Below are 15,092 nucleotides of genomic sequence, written 5' to 3'. Positions count from 1 at the left end.
TACTAATTACTTGTTAATAAAAAAATGTGTATAATTAATATAGAAAAGGAACTCTAAACAAATAATACTTCATTGCATTGGCATAAGATTCTATGCCTATTCAGGCAGGATGTGCCGAACCTTGTTTTATTACAGTCGCCATCAGATATATCGGAGCGGCCAAGGTGCGCACAAATATCTGAACACGCCTCTATTGTCAAGGCGTTAGAGTGCGTGTTCAGATATTGTGGACACCTTGGCCGCTCCGATATATCTGATGGCGACTGTACATCTTACTAATGTACCTACCATATTCAAAGAAATAAATAAATGATAGATTGTTCGAAAAATTTTAAATGATAAAGTTTCATCATTTAATATCAATAGGTACCTATATAAATAGCTTATTAATTAAAGTCAATGACAACCAAACAATTAACCCATTCATTACCGGAAACTACAACAATATGTATGTATATATGTTCGTAATCTAATTATCAGTTCCCATAGTTTCATGTTTTGTTGAGCTTCCGCTGCATTCAGGGTAATCGGTTCGATCTCGGCGGATGTGCTATCCTCCTAAGGCCCAGCCATAAAAATGAAAAACACAAATGCCACTGAAGTCTGAACCTATAGCGCAGGGAATAGAGTTGATTTTGATTTGTTCGAAAAATTAGCGAAACAAAATAAATGCAACTCTGTGCCAATTGAATATGGTTTAAATTTCATTGAACTGAAGAAGAACTATTAGGTAGGACCGAGGGCCTTAGGAGGCTATTGCTAGGCTGCGAAATGGGTGATCATGGTTCTGTTGTATGATGTACTTGTCAAAAGGCCAAGGAGTTGACAAAATTTAACCCCTTGACCGTCAAAGAACCGACGCGCGCGCCTTCAGCCCAATATCATACTTGGTGCATTCCGACTAGGTTCACATGCAATGACGCGCAAGCGATAAGTGTGGCGTTCAAAGTGTTAATAAAGATGTTTTTTTTTAATCGATTTCCCATTCGATCCTTTTTAATGTTAGTTTTTGTTTTATTTAAAACAAATAATAAACAATTTTTACATATACGTGAAAATTAGAATTTTGAAGATGAAAGTCCCAATCAGCATTGAACTAGCCTGGGGTATTTTTTTATAACCTAGGAGGCAAACGAACAGACGTACCGCCTGATGGTAAGCAATTACGTCGCCCATGGACACCTGCAGCACCAGAGGGGTCTCAAGTGCGTTGCCGACATTTAAAATAGCAGTACGCTCTTTTCTTCAAGGTTTGAAGGTCGTATCGTTACGGAAATACCGCGGGCGACAGTTTATTCCATCATATAATATTGTCATCAGATCTAAACTGAATATTGTATAGCCTGTTGATATATGTTTATGCTATCTTTCATACGGAAACACATTTCATTATTTACTACTGCGATTAAACATTCTCTAACAACGAATCATGTTAATCAGCAATTTCCCCATACATTACCATTTTACTGTATACGCATCTGCGATCAGATTCGGATCAGCATTTCTAACTAACCATTAATATGTCTTATCTCAAAGCAATAAGAGTGAAATCTAGTCAATTAACTGCGTCGACATTCGATACAGCAGTTCTAATTAACTAACCATAAATACACCTTATCTCAATGCAATAAGAGTTGGAAACGATCAATTAACTGTAATACTCAATACACTGAACGAATGAAGTCATAAGGTTTAATTTCTAACAGTAATCCAGCAATCGCGGTTTTCATCGAGAAACTTGGCAATAAAATGTGCGTACGCGCGTGTTAGGTATGCGGCACACGAGCGATTGGACTTGTGTTTTAGATAGTTGTAACCTGCAATGGCAGGCAAAAATGGTCATTTGCACAGCTGTTTTTCACACAATGGTCAATTTATTAGGTAAAATTTTTATGTTTTGTATTAGACTTACGAAGTCATTCTGCTACATTACGTTTAAAAAGTGTATTTTTAAGTTTGTCGTCCAAACAAACAACTGTTACGTTGGGAAATAATAAGAATCATTGTGTTGAGTTGCCACTTGATCGTCGGCGAAATTAAATTATGCGAATAATTGGTTGCGAAATAACATTCGGCAATGATTTAGAGAAACATTGTAATATGTACCTACAGAAAACGTTTTTTTAATACAAGCTTATAGGAAAACGAGTGCAATATCCTAGAAGTAGTTTGATAATTGACCTGTTTATGTGCAATAAAGTGACATACATACATACATTATAAAACATGTTATGCTATAGGTACTTGTTTCATGGTACTGCGTGTAAATAGAGTATTGCGTGTTCACCATCTTTATTATTCCTAGATAAATAAAATCGAAATCTCTAAATAAGGTAAATTATTTCACTAGTGAGCTAGACGTCCGGTGCTGCCTTCACTTTCCATAAAGTTCTTGTGAGTTTATGAATAAAAATTGTCAAAACAATTAGATTGCGGAGTTGCGAACTTGGTTTGACCACTTTTGCTAACATACTAATGCTATGTAGCTACCAGTGAATAGAATAAATATGAGGTAGTTTTAGAATAAATATGAATAAATTAGAATGATACTATAATGCCTTTCACACGGACGTGTAAACACTGTGAAGAGGCTTAATTAGTAAATTATACGGTATTTTTCACAATCGTTTATTACATGCAAATGGGTGTGGTGCGAAATTGTACAGTCGACGTCAAAGACATGTTTACACTTTTGGACCTTACGCCTTTGTAATAAGGCGAAAAATGTAACATATCTTTGACGTCGACTGTACCGTCAAGTTTATTTATCCTGCCTGTTACTTGTAGTATTATAGTTTTATATTCTTTGTGATTAATTTAGTGTGTGCTACGTCTTACAGTTAAATGTTTGTGTAAATTCATTTAAAAGTTGCAATATAAGAATTCGATCTTTTCTTTTATTTTTTTCTATTAAAAATCATTTAAACTATTCCTTGTATAGGTAAAGGTTGTGTGCTGACTCTTTAAAATGGCTAACCTTTGAATTATTGCGTTAGTCGTGCGACAATCGCAGCGCCTAACTAGATCCGTCCGTGTGCGCCGGCGCCGGCACGCTCGGATACGCGCACAGACGTGCGTATCGGTTTGCTTTCCTCACTAATTAGTTATTTAGTTTGTAACGGATATGTTGCTTAGTTGCTGTAAAAATACCTAACTATTTTTTAGAAAATATATTTTCGGGTGTTATCTTATCTTTTTATCTTTTGTCGCTTGGCTGAGTTGGGGATCAATGAGCTACGCTCTGGTGGCTGCGTTTATTGCAATAGATGAAATAGATGAAACACCTGTCTATTTCTAAATCTATGAAATGTCGGTGTAATATTAAAACACATGAGGGGTAGAGTTGAAGATAATTAGTCATTTATTATGAATTTTATAATCGTTCAATTTTTATATTAATTGCTTCTCGTATTTTTTTAAGTTTTACTCTAGAGTTAGACCAAGATAAGTCTGCAACGACTTTGATAGCACACGCAGTGCCAGTGTTATTTATATACGTCATAATTTCATAGAAGATTGACGTTTAAAATAACACTTGCACTGCGTGTGCTATCAAAATCGTTGCAGACTTTTCTTGGTCTAACTCTAACAAATTCTACTTAGTAATAAATGATTTGAATTATTAACCCATCTCTGATTATAATAAAATTATAACCATCAATATTCGAAACTCGAACGCGATTTAACATAATTTTTAAAAATGGCCGTCTTCATTCCACAATTCGTACGTGGGCTTCAGATTTGTCATCCCGATTACATCACGGGCATATTGCTCAATTGAGCAGATTGATCTACTCTGTCATTGTCTTGGGCAATGATTTCAATTTGATGGCGATTGTAATCCGGAATTGGCTTCGTGGAGGTAGTGATTAACATTTGACAACGATTTGAACTATTGAACTAGTTTCCGCATGTTTTAGGAACGCGTTGACAATAAAGAAGAATAAAGATCATTTATTTCAGCAAAAGGTTACAGACTTACCAGGGGACTAGGCAATGCCTGTGTCGCGGGAAAACAATTACAATTTAAATATCGGAACTGTTACAATTAAACATTACAATTAAAGTCTAACATTTAGTAAGAAATTACTTACGGCTAGTACTATCTAAACTTCAAACTAAGGCTAACCCTAGACACAATATTGAAACTAAGTTTTTTCCAATATGGCTTCTGTCTCGGCATAATTTTGTGAGTGCAGCAGTTTGAAAAACAGTTTTTTCGCTTCCATTTGAGTGCAATCCCTGAGGTTACATAGATTACAATGATTTGAACTATGAGAAGTATTTGAACAAATTAAATTATTTTCAGAAAATATTATTGTAAATAGTAATATTACACAGTTACAGTATACAGTTTACATAGTAATATTAATTATACAGTTTACGATTTGAACTATTGAACAAATTCATTGCGTAAATTTTAAGAATAGTTAAAGTTGATTCACGCCATCACGGTCCGAGTCCGGGCCGAGACGTCCGGCATTTCGTTTTCTATGACGGGTGATCGGTGCTCACGTGACGCTTTTTATAGAAAACGAAGTGTTGTAATATTTTTGTGAGGCTTATAAACCTACTTTGTACCACCACAAATAACAACCTTAGTACCCAATGCCGGCAGTACACACTCGTCGAGAGTCTCAGCATCGCTCCGATCTAATCGGAGAAGCGCGAGGCGAGACGAGGAAAAACGAGACGAGTAGGGAGCATGTACACACTCGTTCTCGGCCTACCTCGGGGTGTCTCGACGAGTGTGTACAACCCGCATTACACGGTTGTCTTGTTCTCTCTTTTCACTCTACGTAGATGTCGGAAATCTAAAACAGTAATTTAATTACATAAATTCACCGTTCGAATTAACTTAGAAAGCCGAAAATCATTAAAAACATCATTAAAAATCATGAAAGTATGCCATTCAATTATAGTTGTGTGAACGTTGTAAAATGTATGTATAAATGTATCATTAAAAATTACCGAAGCCTAAATATTGTAATAATTAGCCGTGAGAATGTGCGTGCGCTTTGACAAAAGAAAGTACGATTATTATCATGGCGACATTGATTCATGACTTTTATGGAAAATTGTTGGCCGGGCCAGTAATAGGCCGCTTAGTTCCCTTGGCCATTTCCTCTCATTATAAGCTTGTCTTCTTACTAGCGCCATCTAACGCAAAGAGTTGGACTTTTTTAGATATTCCCACCGGGGCAGGTGTGGCTCACTCCGCGATTTCGTCGCTTTGCTGCAGGTAGCTATTAAAAGTACATCCGTTCAACACCAATTTTGATGGCTAGCGCTGTCGCTACCTAGCGGCCATACCTGTCCTGATCGTAACAGACGCGTTTTGTTAGAGAGTGAGTCTTCTGTACCTAGTACTAATTATTTATTCTGTGACCTAGGTATAGCCTGTCCGATTTCTAAGATCAAGTTCGCCATAGATTTACTACGGCGTGTAGTTGCTATTAGAAACGCGGATCGGCTATACATATTTCAGAAACTGGCAATATAGTGTCATTGTAAACGTCATATTTTCATAGAAATTTGGCATTATTAATGACATTCCAGACTTTGTCATTGCAAATGGCATGCAAAGTTAGCTTGGTACGCCTCTAAAAGATTATTAGATGGTTCTAGAACAACCAATGAAAAATCACCCAACTTACAAGATTTGAGTTATGCTTTTATTTTAACAAGTGAGAAAATGAGTTAGAAAAAGTAAATTTTAAGGTTACCGTTATTTGAGAGTTATCTAGATCTGTCTTGGCAATATTCGATTCAAATCGGAAAGCCAACGAATTATTTTAAATTAAGCAACAATTAAAGCATTAGTCGATTTATTCATTAACTTGGAAACAAAGAATATTATCTATTCAACCCATCGGTTGTTTGTGCAATATATTAGAGCGGTACTATCCAATCTTGAATATAAAAAGTTGAAAAACGTACAAATTTCGTACATTCTTAAGAGACTTCAGACATTTTTCTCTTAAGATCGTTCTACAATTTGGAGTCTCTCACGCTGGCAATTACTAACGGTGTAATTGTATGAGCGATTACTATTCCGGATGATTTTGGTAACCACTAACAAGAATTAGAAACGAAAATAATAATCGGTGGCTACCGTTGCAATAAATGCTTTCGTAAACAACGCCATTTAAAACAGATTAGATTTCGTTAGTAATTATTCTGTATTTCATTTTACAAGCAATCGAAAACACTAGACTGCTATAACAGGATTCGAAATTAGAATATAAACATCTCAATTCCCGTCCGTAATTCAATTCGAATTCAAATTTGGAACGTCAACGGATACCATTTAAAACTATAAATCGAACAATTTGAATCCCGAACCCGGGACATCCCGAATTTATTAAATAAAACAATTGATTGATTAATCCCGATGAAAGGACAGCATTAAGAAGGGTCCGATTGAGGCTCATTGTTCAAAATAACGCTATTGTGTCCTAATCGAATACGGCTCGAAACCTTTCTTTCGAACTCGAACGTTCAATTTGGAACTAAACACAGTACGGCTACCACCAGTTTTGACATTGACATAACGCTCACGTTTAAGTAACTTACTTTCTATGCATCTCGCTCGTACTCGCATATGCGAGCAATAGTGGAAGCGAGATGTACAGAAAGTAAATTACGTAGACGTGAGCGTTATGTCAATGTTAAAACTGATGGTAGAGGCTCTGGCCGCATTTTGATTTCGGAAAAAGAAAACGGGCGTTTGGAAAACGAATGATACTTCAATGATGTTTAATGAAAGTTGGTCTTTAAAATCATAGTACGTAAGTCGAAAATACAACATCAGTTTTTGTCTTGTTTTTTTTTATAAAATAAATAAATAAAGTAAACTTTGAAGAATAAAATTTTGATACGTTGTCAGTATGTCTTGTCAAATTTGCGCTTACTTGACATTACAGTCTTACGTTATGTAAAACACGCTTCAAATTTACGTTCTTGTCCTCATAATACGATGATGAATTTATTACAAATTTATCAGCATATTTTTCAAAACATAGTATCTAAACTTATTTTTTTAAAGAACGAAGTTAACATACAAAAATGTGCTAATCAAAAATAAACGAATATGTAACCATGTAGGTACATCGTATCAGTCAGAACGATGTATCATAATAATTGATACGCCACATTTTTCTTAATTAGATCAGATTTCGAGCATTAATTTTTCGGTCGTTGTACTTTTTACCGCTTCATATTTTTACGATTCCGACTTAACCACGGAATATGGTTGATTCTCTTTTTTTATGTCGAATATTCTTATGTCTCTTAAAATCGTCATATAATTAAACTGTTTTTAAAGACTGTGGTGTCATTAGGTTTTCTTAGTGTAAAATAATATTAAATTATAAGGCTTTGCTATGTGAACTATTTGAACAGTGAGTTTTATTTAGGTGGAGGGCAAGAAAAATAATTTCATAGGTGTGTTTACAGTAACAGATAAGATAAGAGACATAATGTAAAGATTTTTTAATTTATCATGTTTATGCTTTGATCTTAATTATCTCTTAAGATTGTCATAGCTGTATCTAAATTATGGCGGTTTAATATATTTGTTCATTTTAAAGTATGACGATTGTTCAAAAGTAACAAATCACAGAAATTAAAAGGTGTTGTATGGAATTAAGATAAAGAATACGTATCAATAAAGATAACAAAAATGTAGGTATGGAAAACTGTAGTTCGAGGAATACAAGGTATTATTTTTTATTATGTTATAGTCACGTAGTGATTGTACTTATGTATTTAAAATATTTAAGTTAAATAAATTGGTTTCTTCATTATTACGTATCACTACACCTTATAAAAATATACAAAGTCCCCCGCCGCGTCTGTCTGTGTGTTTGTTTGTTCGCGATAAACTCAAAAACTACTGAACGGATTTTCATGCGGTTCTCACCTATCGATAGACTGATTCTCGAGGAAGGATTAAGTGTATAATTTGTTAACCCGTGCGAAGCTGGGGCGAGTTGCTATACTTGCTATGCTAGTCGGAGCTAAGAAAAAGACAAACTCTGAGAGTAATAATTTATTAATTAATCAGGGGCCCATTTCTCGAATGATATTAGACTAATATTATTAGTCCACGAACTGTCAAATCGTATGGGTTGCCATGACAACACACTAATAATATTAGACTAATATCGTTTGAGAAATGGGCCCATGTTAGGCGGTTATCACACTGAACCGGTTTCCAGATGCGCTCATATAACCAACGCCTTATTATTTGGGAGGTGAGTCACATACTCAAGATGGGATGGGGTGAAGTAAATTCTATGGTGCATTAGAACTACAATAATGTATTCTATTGAAGTTTTCACATATTTTTGTGACTTTTTCGCTAATAGGTACATACCTGAATTATTATGAGTGACATTCACTAAAAATACGTAAATCAGTAATCAAGACAGACAGACGGCACATTGTATTACACACAGGCCGGGAAACGTGCCAATTTCTGTACAGCTCCATCTTTATTTCCCTGACAGGAGCGATATGACAACTTTACTGGTTTGATGTGATCTTTTTCCACTCAAAATAACGTTTAAGAGTACGTTTTTATGTCGTTTAATCTTTGTAAGATGCCAGAAGCCACGATAAGCACAAAGCCAGAAACAAAAAAATTACAAAGAAGCTGAAATTGAGATTGAGCCTACGCAGTGGCGTAGCTAGGCGTGGGCCGTCGCCCACGGCCTCACGCCACAACCCTTTCGGGCACAGTGAAAAATAATGGCCTCGCAGATGTGTTTTCGCCCACGGTTAGATTAGTTCACGCGACGCCACTGAGCCTACGTCAGCGCCAGAAAGCGCTGGTGTAGCAGTCGAAGACGAGGTTGTTGAAGCAGCGCAGCCAATGGTCAGCGAAGCTACAGTCAGCAGCAGAAGTTGCTAAGCGGGACAGGTGTTCAAAATGATCTTGACGCGGCTTTATTGTTAAGAGAATAAGAGCGTGTCAAGGTAATTTTGAACACCTCGCCCGCTTAGCAACTTCTGCTGCTGACTGTACAGTGCGTGCGGAAAGCGCCTACCAGAAGGCCTACCGCAAACCACGTTTGACGTGTTGCCTCTTCGTCGCACTTGTGAATTCGTACGTAAGTGTGACAGGGAGGCAACACGTCAAACGTGGTTCGCGGGAGGCCCTCAGATACGGCTGGTCCGTTACTGGTGAATGTTGTAAGCGACAATTATCCGTGTTGTTTATATATGGTAGGGGAAGTAAGTATAGAAATGTATGGAGCAGTATGCACTTTCTTCTCAGGCGGTGCCGCTTTTTTTCAATTCTTTCACTAATCAATGAAAAATACAATAAAAAACCGGGCAAGTGCGAGTCGGACTCCCACACGAAGGGTTCCGTACCATTATCTATAATAACGGTCACCCATCCAAGTACTGACCCCGCCCGACGTTGCTTAACTTCGGTCAAAAATCACGTTTGTTGTATGGGAGCCCCACTTAAATCTTTATTTTATTCTGTTTTTAGTATTTGTTGTTATAGCGGCAACCGGAATACATCATCTGTGAAAATTTCAGCTGTCTAGCTATTACAGATCACGAGATACAGCCTGGTGACAGACGGACGGACGGACGGACGGACAGCGGAGTCTTAGTAATAGGGTCCCGTTTTACCCTTTGGGTACGGAACCCTAAAAACTATCCTAAATTCTACCCATTCCCCAGAAACCTTACCTACCATAAACCTATCCCTTAGCAATCGCCTCGTCATCTCCGAAATGGCTGACCATATGTTACAGCAAAAACATCACATTCCCAATAATTTTATAAAATCCCTGTCAAAAGCAGTGACCCCTCAAGGAGCCCCGAACCCGCACTAATTAATGGAAAAGGATTAATTCCCTCCCAAATAAAATAAATATGACCGAAGGGTCGAGATTTGGAAAATTTAAAGGAGTTTTTTTGGGGGTCGCCGGGGTTTCCACATGTGGCCGTCACGTGAGGAAGACGTAACTTTGTTTTAATTCTATCACGTGGAGCTGATAAGGAATTTAGATGATAAAAGACTCAATCTGTGCAAAGGTTCTTTTGAATCGTCTGTATCATAAGGTCTACGGTTGGCTAGTATGAGACGCTTAATGAGAGATGACTTGCTTCGACAATCGTATATTTTCGTTGCTGCTAACGACGTTGCTAACTATACCTATATTATCTAAGTTTTGTGTAGTGGGTAATGGAATTACGTCGTAGGTAATAACTGGGGTAACTATGTAATAAAATTAGGCTATGGACTTTTTTTTGAAATGTAAAAGACTAGGATACAAACTCCTAAACGGTTCAAAACGCTATTCTGATTTTTTAAAACTTAATTTTCAAAAAAATGCCTAACCAGAACTTCCTTAAAGCATCAATAAATTTTAAATTGTCTGGTGTCACATCAAAGTATCATAATAAGTGTCGGACTGCCAAAATTACCAAATAATGTAGGTATGATCTAAATTGTCACCTTCCACCCAACTCGCATCTGTATTTCTGTATCCTAACCTTCCATTCACCCTCGTCTGACCATTGTCTCGCCCTCTGAAAAATATAACCTAAATATAATCAATACTTGCCTACTTATCACGTTCATTTGTCTACTTATCTTTGTGTATATTTTTATACGGATTACATAGGTACCTATCTATACATTTTTAAGTAAGGCATGCCAACAAAGGCACACAGGCTTAACTGCCACTAAAATCGCTCCGAAATATTCTAATAAATAATTTCTACTATTCACTTCAACAGTGTTAAATGATGCTTACATAAGCTCTTTGTCATATAACCTAATTCCCTTATTCATAAAAGTTCGCAAACCTCTGTTAAGATTGTCTCCCTATAATAAACACAAATGTTAAAATTACGGATAAGGATATACGATTACTTGTTAGACTTGTCAAGTGTTTATGAATAACGACATAGGTCTACAGAAAAACAAAATAAAAAAAAACGTTCCAAATTAGAATGACGAGCTTTTTTTCCACAGTAATATTAACAAAAGAGAGTCGGTTATCATTCATTTCTTCTTGAGATCGAATGATGTTTTAATTTAATAACGTAGGTTTTTTTCATTAGTCTCCAAATTCAAATTTACGCGTTAAAAATAATGTTTGCTCTCCAGTCAATACGGACTCAAGGTGCGCTCTTAATCTCTCAATGTCAGTTTTAATTTGCTGCCGGCATCGAATTACCTTCCAAGAGTTTTATTTACGAAGCCTGTTCCGTAGGCGAAGGAAACGCGTTTCGACAGCCAGAAAAAAGTTAATCTCACAAAATATTTGAAAAATCGACCGCGATAGTCTTGACGGATGAACTATGTCAACGAAATGGCGCGCAATTCAAAAATGGAACGCCCCGTTCTAAATTTGAAACGTTATGGGGAACGTATAAAAGTCTCGCGGAGCGTAAATTCGTCAAACCACAGGTAGATCGCAAACAAAACCCGTACAGAATCCAAACAGAATCCAATCGAAAACTAAATAATTCAATTCAGTATAATTCGGAACGAACTCAAACTCGGATTGACAAATTCAAATAGGACGGAGAATTGTGAAAGTTGCCTATTGGCAATAGACAGGTATCAGGGGTACCTAATCATTATTAGATATTGAATTTTCCTAACTTTGGACTCATCCGGTTTCTAATTTACTAATGAATCCAAGTGCTGTTGCCATTAGCTCCCCCCTTTTGGGGCGGGAAGGGGTAAGGGTAAGAACTCGCGCGAATTTTCGTCTTTTATACATGTAGAGCGATAATCCGATTGGTGATTCGGGCGTTCTACATTTGAATATTCGTGTGTTTTCGTTAATTCTCGCGTGCGGTTTGACTGTAGTGACGTTCCATTTTCGAAATTGGTTTCGAACGAATCCTTTTAAATAACGGTTTTCGATGTGGCCTAGTTATTTGCATGTTAAGTGACGCGTTCGGAAACTTGGTTTCGAATTAGTTTTCACAAAGTTGGCACTATAAAGTGTGGAGGGGACAGGAAAAGGTAGGGAAAGTTGGTAAATCGGGCCCCATATGTCGTAGTGCATTAACAAGCAAATATTGAGTTAGGAACTGGGAGCCAATAAAAGCGTTAGCACCTGCAGTGCTTAACAGAGTGTTACAGGATATTAACAACGGATTATATCTCTGTAAGGGTGACTTCCAAAACTTATTATTGTATTATTTTGATGATGTTGATTTTGAACTGACTTTAAAGCTACTGTGTATGATTGATACAAATGATAAAACGTTGCTACTTAGTATTTTTAATACTTTTATTATCACATATGAATGATTGCCTTCCTAATTAGATTAATATATAAATTTGTATGTTTTAAATTCTAAAGTGTAATCCTCTGTTCGTTTTATAAAATTAAAAGGGTGTTCAACCAAGTATGATTAAGCTAGCACTTAGTTCGATTGTGAAAATTGTCTATGGGTGACATTGAGGGGAAAAAAGGCTCGTATGCTTTAGATACAGATTATTTTGGTTTAGTTAAGTATTTAGAATTAATTGACATATTGATACACTATTAGCAATATAAGTAGTTATTATTTGCAGCATAAAACCCAATCGAAAAAGTATACTATCTGTCTTGTTGCTCTACACATATAACATGAGAGCAAAAGATCCAAACTACAACTAAAACTGCAAAGCAATTTCAACTCTATATAAGTTTCATACGGTTCAAATTGCAGTAACGTGCTATTGTTAGTTATTTTGTTTATATTGGCACGGCCCCCAGTCAAAGTTCAGACACTAGCGCCGATCGAACTTGAGCTCGTTACGAACTTTCCGAATTCAAATTCGAATTTGGAATCACAACGCTTTGTTCGATCGCGTTCGAATGTTTGACGCGAGTTTAACGGTGTAACGTTTGTTTTTGTGTCTTGTTACTCGTTTGTTGTGTTTTTATTAGGTTTTAAATTAATAAAGCGTACCTATTTGGGTTCAGAATCACTTCCGAATGTTTTCTGATTACGAAAATGGACGCTGACATGATAAAATGATGGTGATTTTCGGAATATGCCGACATGTGTAAGTCATTTCGAACTACCCGAATATCTTTTAGGTATATATTGTTATAATGACGTAATTTTAGATATAGGAACAGGTTGTCATATTGCGAAATTATCATAAATCTATCTGATAAAACTTTTGGTCATAGTTGATGATAATTTCGTTCGTTGGTTAGTTGGTTGATGAAGTTGAAGTGCAATACTAAATATAGGTACTAATATCTACGAGTCAAGCGTAAAACTGCAAAATTAAATCATTACATGGACAAAAAACTCTCTATGTCGTAAGGTACTTGCGCCTAACATGGGCCCCGGTTCTTAAGCTTGCCTACTTTCAAATTTCATGCTTTTATAAGTGTGAATGGGGTCAAATATTGCGTCCATGTTCGCTAGTACCATAGACAAAACTGTAAATTCATATAAAAAAATGAAAATGAATAAATAATAACGATGGGCCATTATGAGCGTAAGTACCTTATACAGGTTGTCCCAAAATACTGGCCCTTAGTGAATCGAGCATTACTCACGACTCAAATTACTTTACACCTTACTCTAGTTCCATCTGACATCTAACTGTAACTTTAAACAATGGCTGAGAATAGATAGCCATCTTAATGTGCCGGTTAAATATTGTCTAAACGAAGCTTAACTCGTAATCATAGGTTTTGTTAACTAAAAGGAAATGCTAATTTTTATTTTAGAGCGAATCGTCCCAGTTTTGCCTTTATATGACTCTTATTCGACTTAAATCCTTTTTAATTCTACTGATAGATAATTCACAACATAAACGATTTTTGAACAATAATTATATTACTAGTTACTGTAACTCGTAGACAACGCGAACCCCCATAACTCTGCCAAAAATTGCCGAAAACTTCATCGACATAAAATCTATGTAATTCTTGAATCCACTCGCAAAATTTCACAAGAACCGCTTGAGGTATGTGACCTGAAGAGGAGAACATCCGAACATACGAATTATTTTTTGTCCAACCTGAAACGTAGACCTTTGCTAACGCTCGGTCGAAGTCGCAGGTGGAGGCTAGTACGTTGATGTTTCGTTCGAATCGTGATTATATCTTCACACCTTTATTCTAGTTTCCCATGCTCATAAATTAGAGAAAAGACATTAGAATATTGTTAAAACAAACCAACATTTGTGGTTCACAATTGTGATGCTTAAGTATTAGTCATATAACAGTTGTTTAAATATTTGGTTTCATTCCTGCCACTGCTGTCTCACCGACAATAATAAAAAATACCGTTAAAAGTGGTACTTTATTAAAGCGTAATTGAGCTCATACAAGCTAGAATGAAAATTAATTATCTAAATTGGAGATAAAAGAGTGAAAAAAAAGAAAAAAAAAAAAAGAAAAAAAGAAAAAGTAAAAGAGTAAATATATCTATAAAATGGTGATCAATATACGTTTTACTATATTAATGTCGTATTACCTGTCTGTCAATTCGAACGAAAGGTGTAAATTGAGGCTAACACCATTCGAGTCTAAATGTCAGGACAACACCTTTTCAAATGTCTTATCACTGTCATTCTTCCTTACCTAGTACTTACCACAAGTATGGCGTGTTTGTTTAGTAAATTATGAATTAAAATCATTTAAAAAATACGTGTATCGGACGGTAATGAATATAAATTATATATCATTTTTACACATACGTATTTACACAAAATAATACATACTTAATAAATATTTTAAAAAGAAACTAACATTGAAGTGTTTTACTCCGGCAGTCGGACATATAACATCATGAGATAATAGTCATTCATACACATTTCAGACTGACGAATCGTTTTGACATTAAATTTCATAAAAAGCAACAGATTTGACTTGCCAGTTTAATTCCCTATCGTACCTCGAAAAGAGCCGCTATTCTTGCCGAACTCCTTTTAAAGATAGAAAATAGCTATATAAAGGTAACACAAGTCATATAAACGTATAGCTTCAGAGATAAAAGCATCGGTAGTTGCCAATATTCCTTAAGTGCTGAGTAATCTCATTCCCGACGTCGCTACATAAATGTGTGAAGACTGTAAAGCTATTACAAAG

General features: G+C 35.9%; 1 protein-coding gene across 5 annotated transcripts in view; it reads right to left on the bottom strand.

Annotated features, from left to right (window-relative positions):
* The window catches only part of LOC134800141 (homeobox protein cut), a 182,567-nt gene that overhangs the window by 90,054 nt on the left and 77,421 nt on the right, over positions 1 to 15,092 (bottom strand). The window lies entirely within an intron of this gene.

The sequence above is a fragment of the Cydia splendana genome, chromosome 19, assembly GCF_910591565.1.
Source record: "Cydia splendana chromosome 19, ilCydSple1.2, whole genome shotgun sequence".
Classification (NCBI taxonomy): Eukaryota; Metazoa; Arthropoda; class Insecta; order Lepidoptera; family Tortricidae; genus Cydia; species Cydia splendana.
Note: the sequence above shows the minus strand (reverse complement) of the source record. Positions and strands in the feature narration are given on the sequence as shown.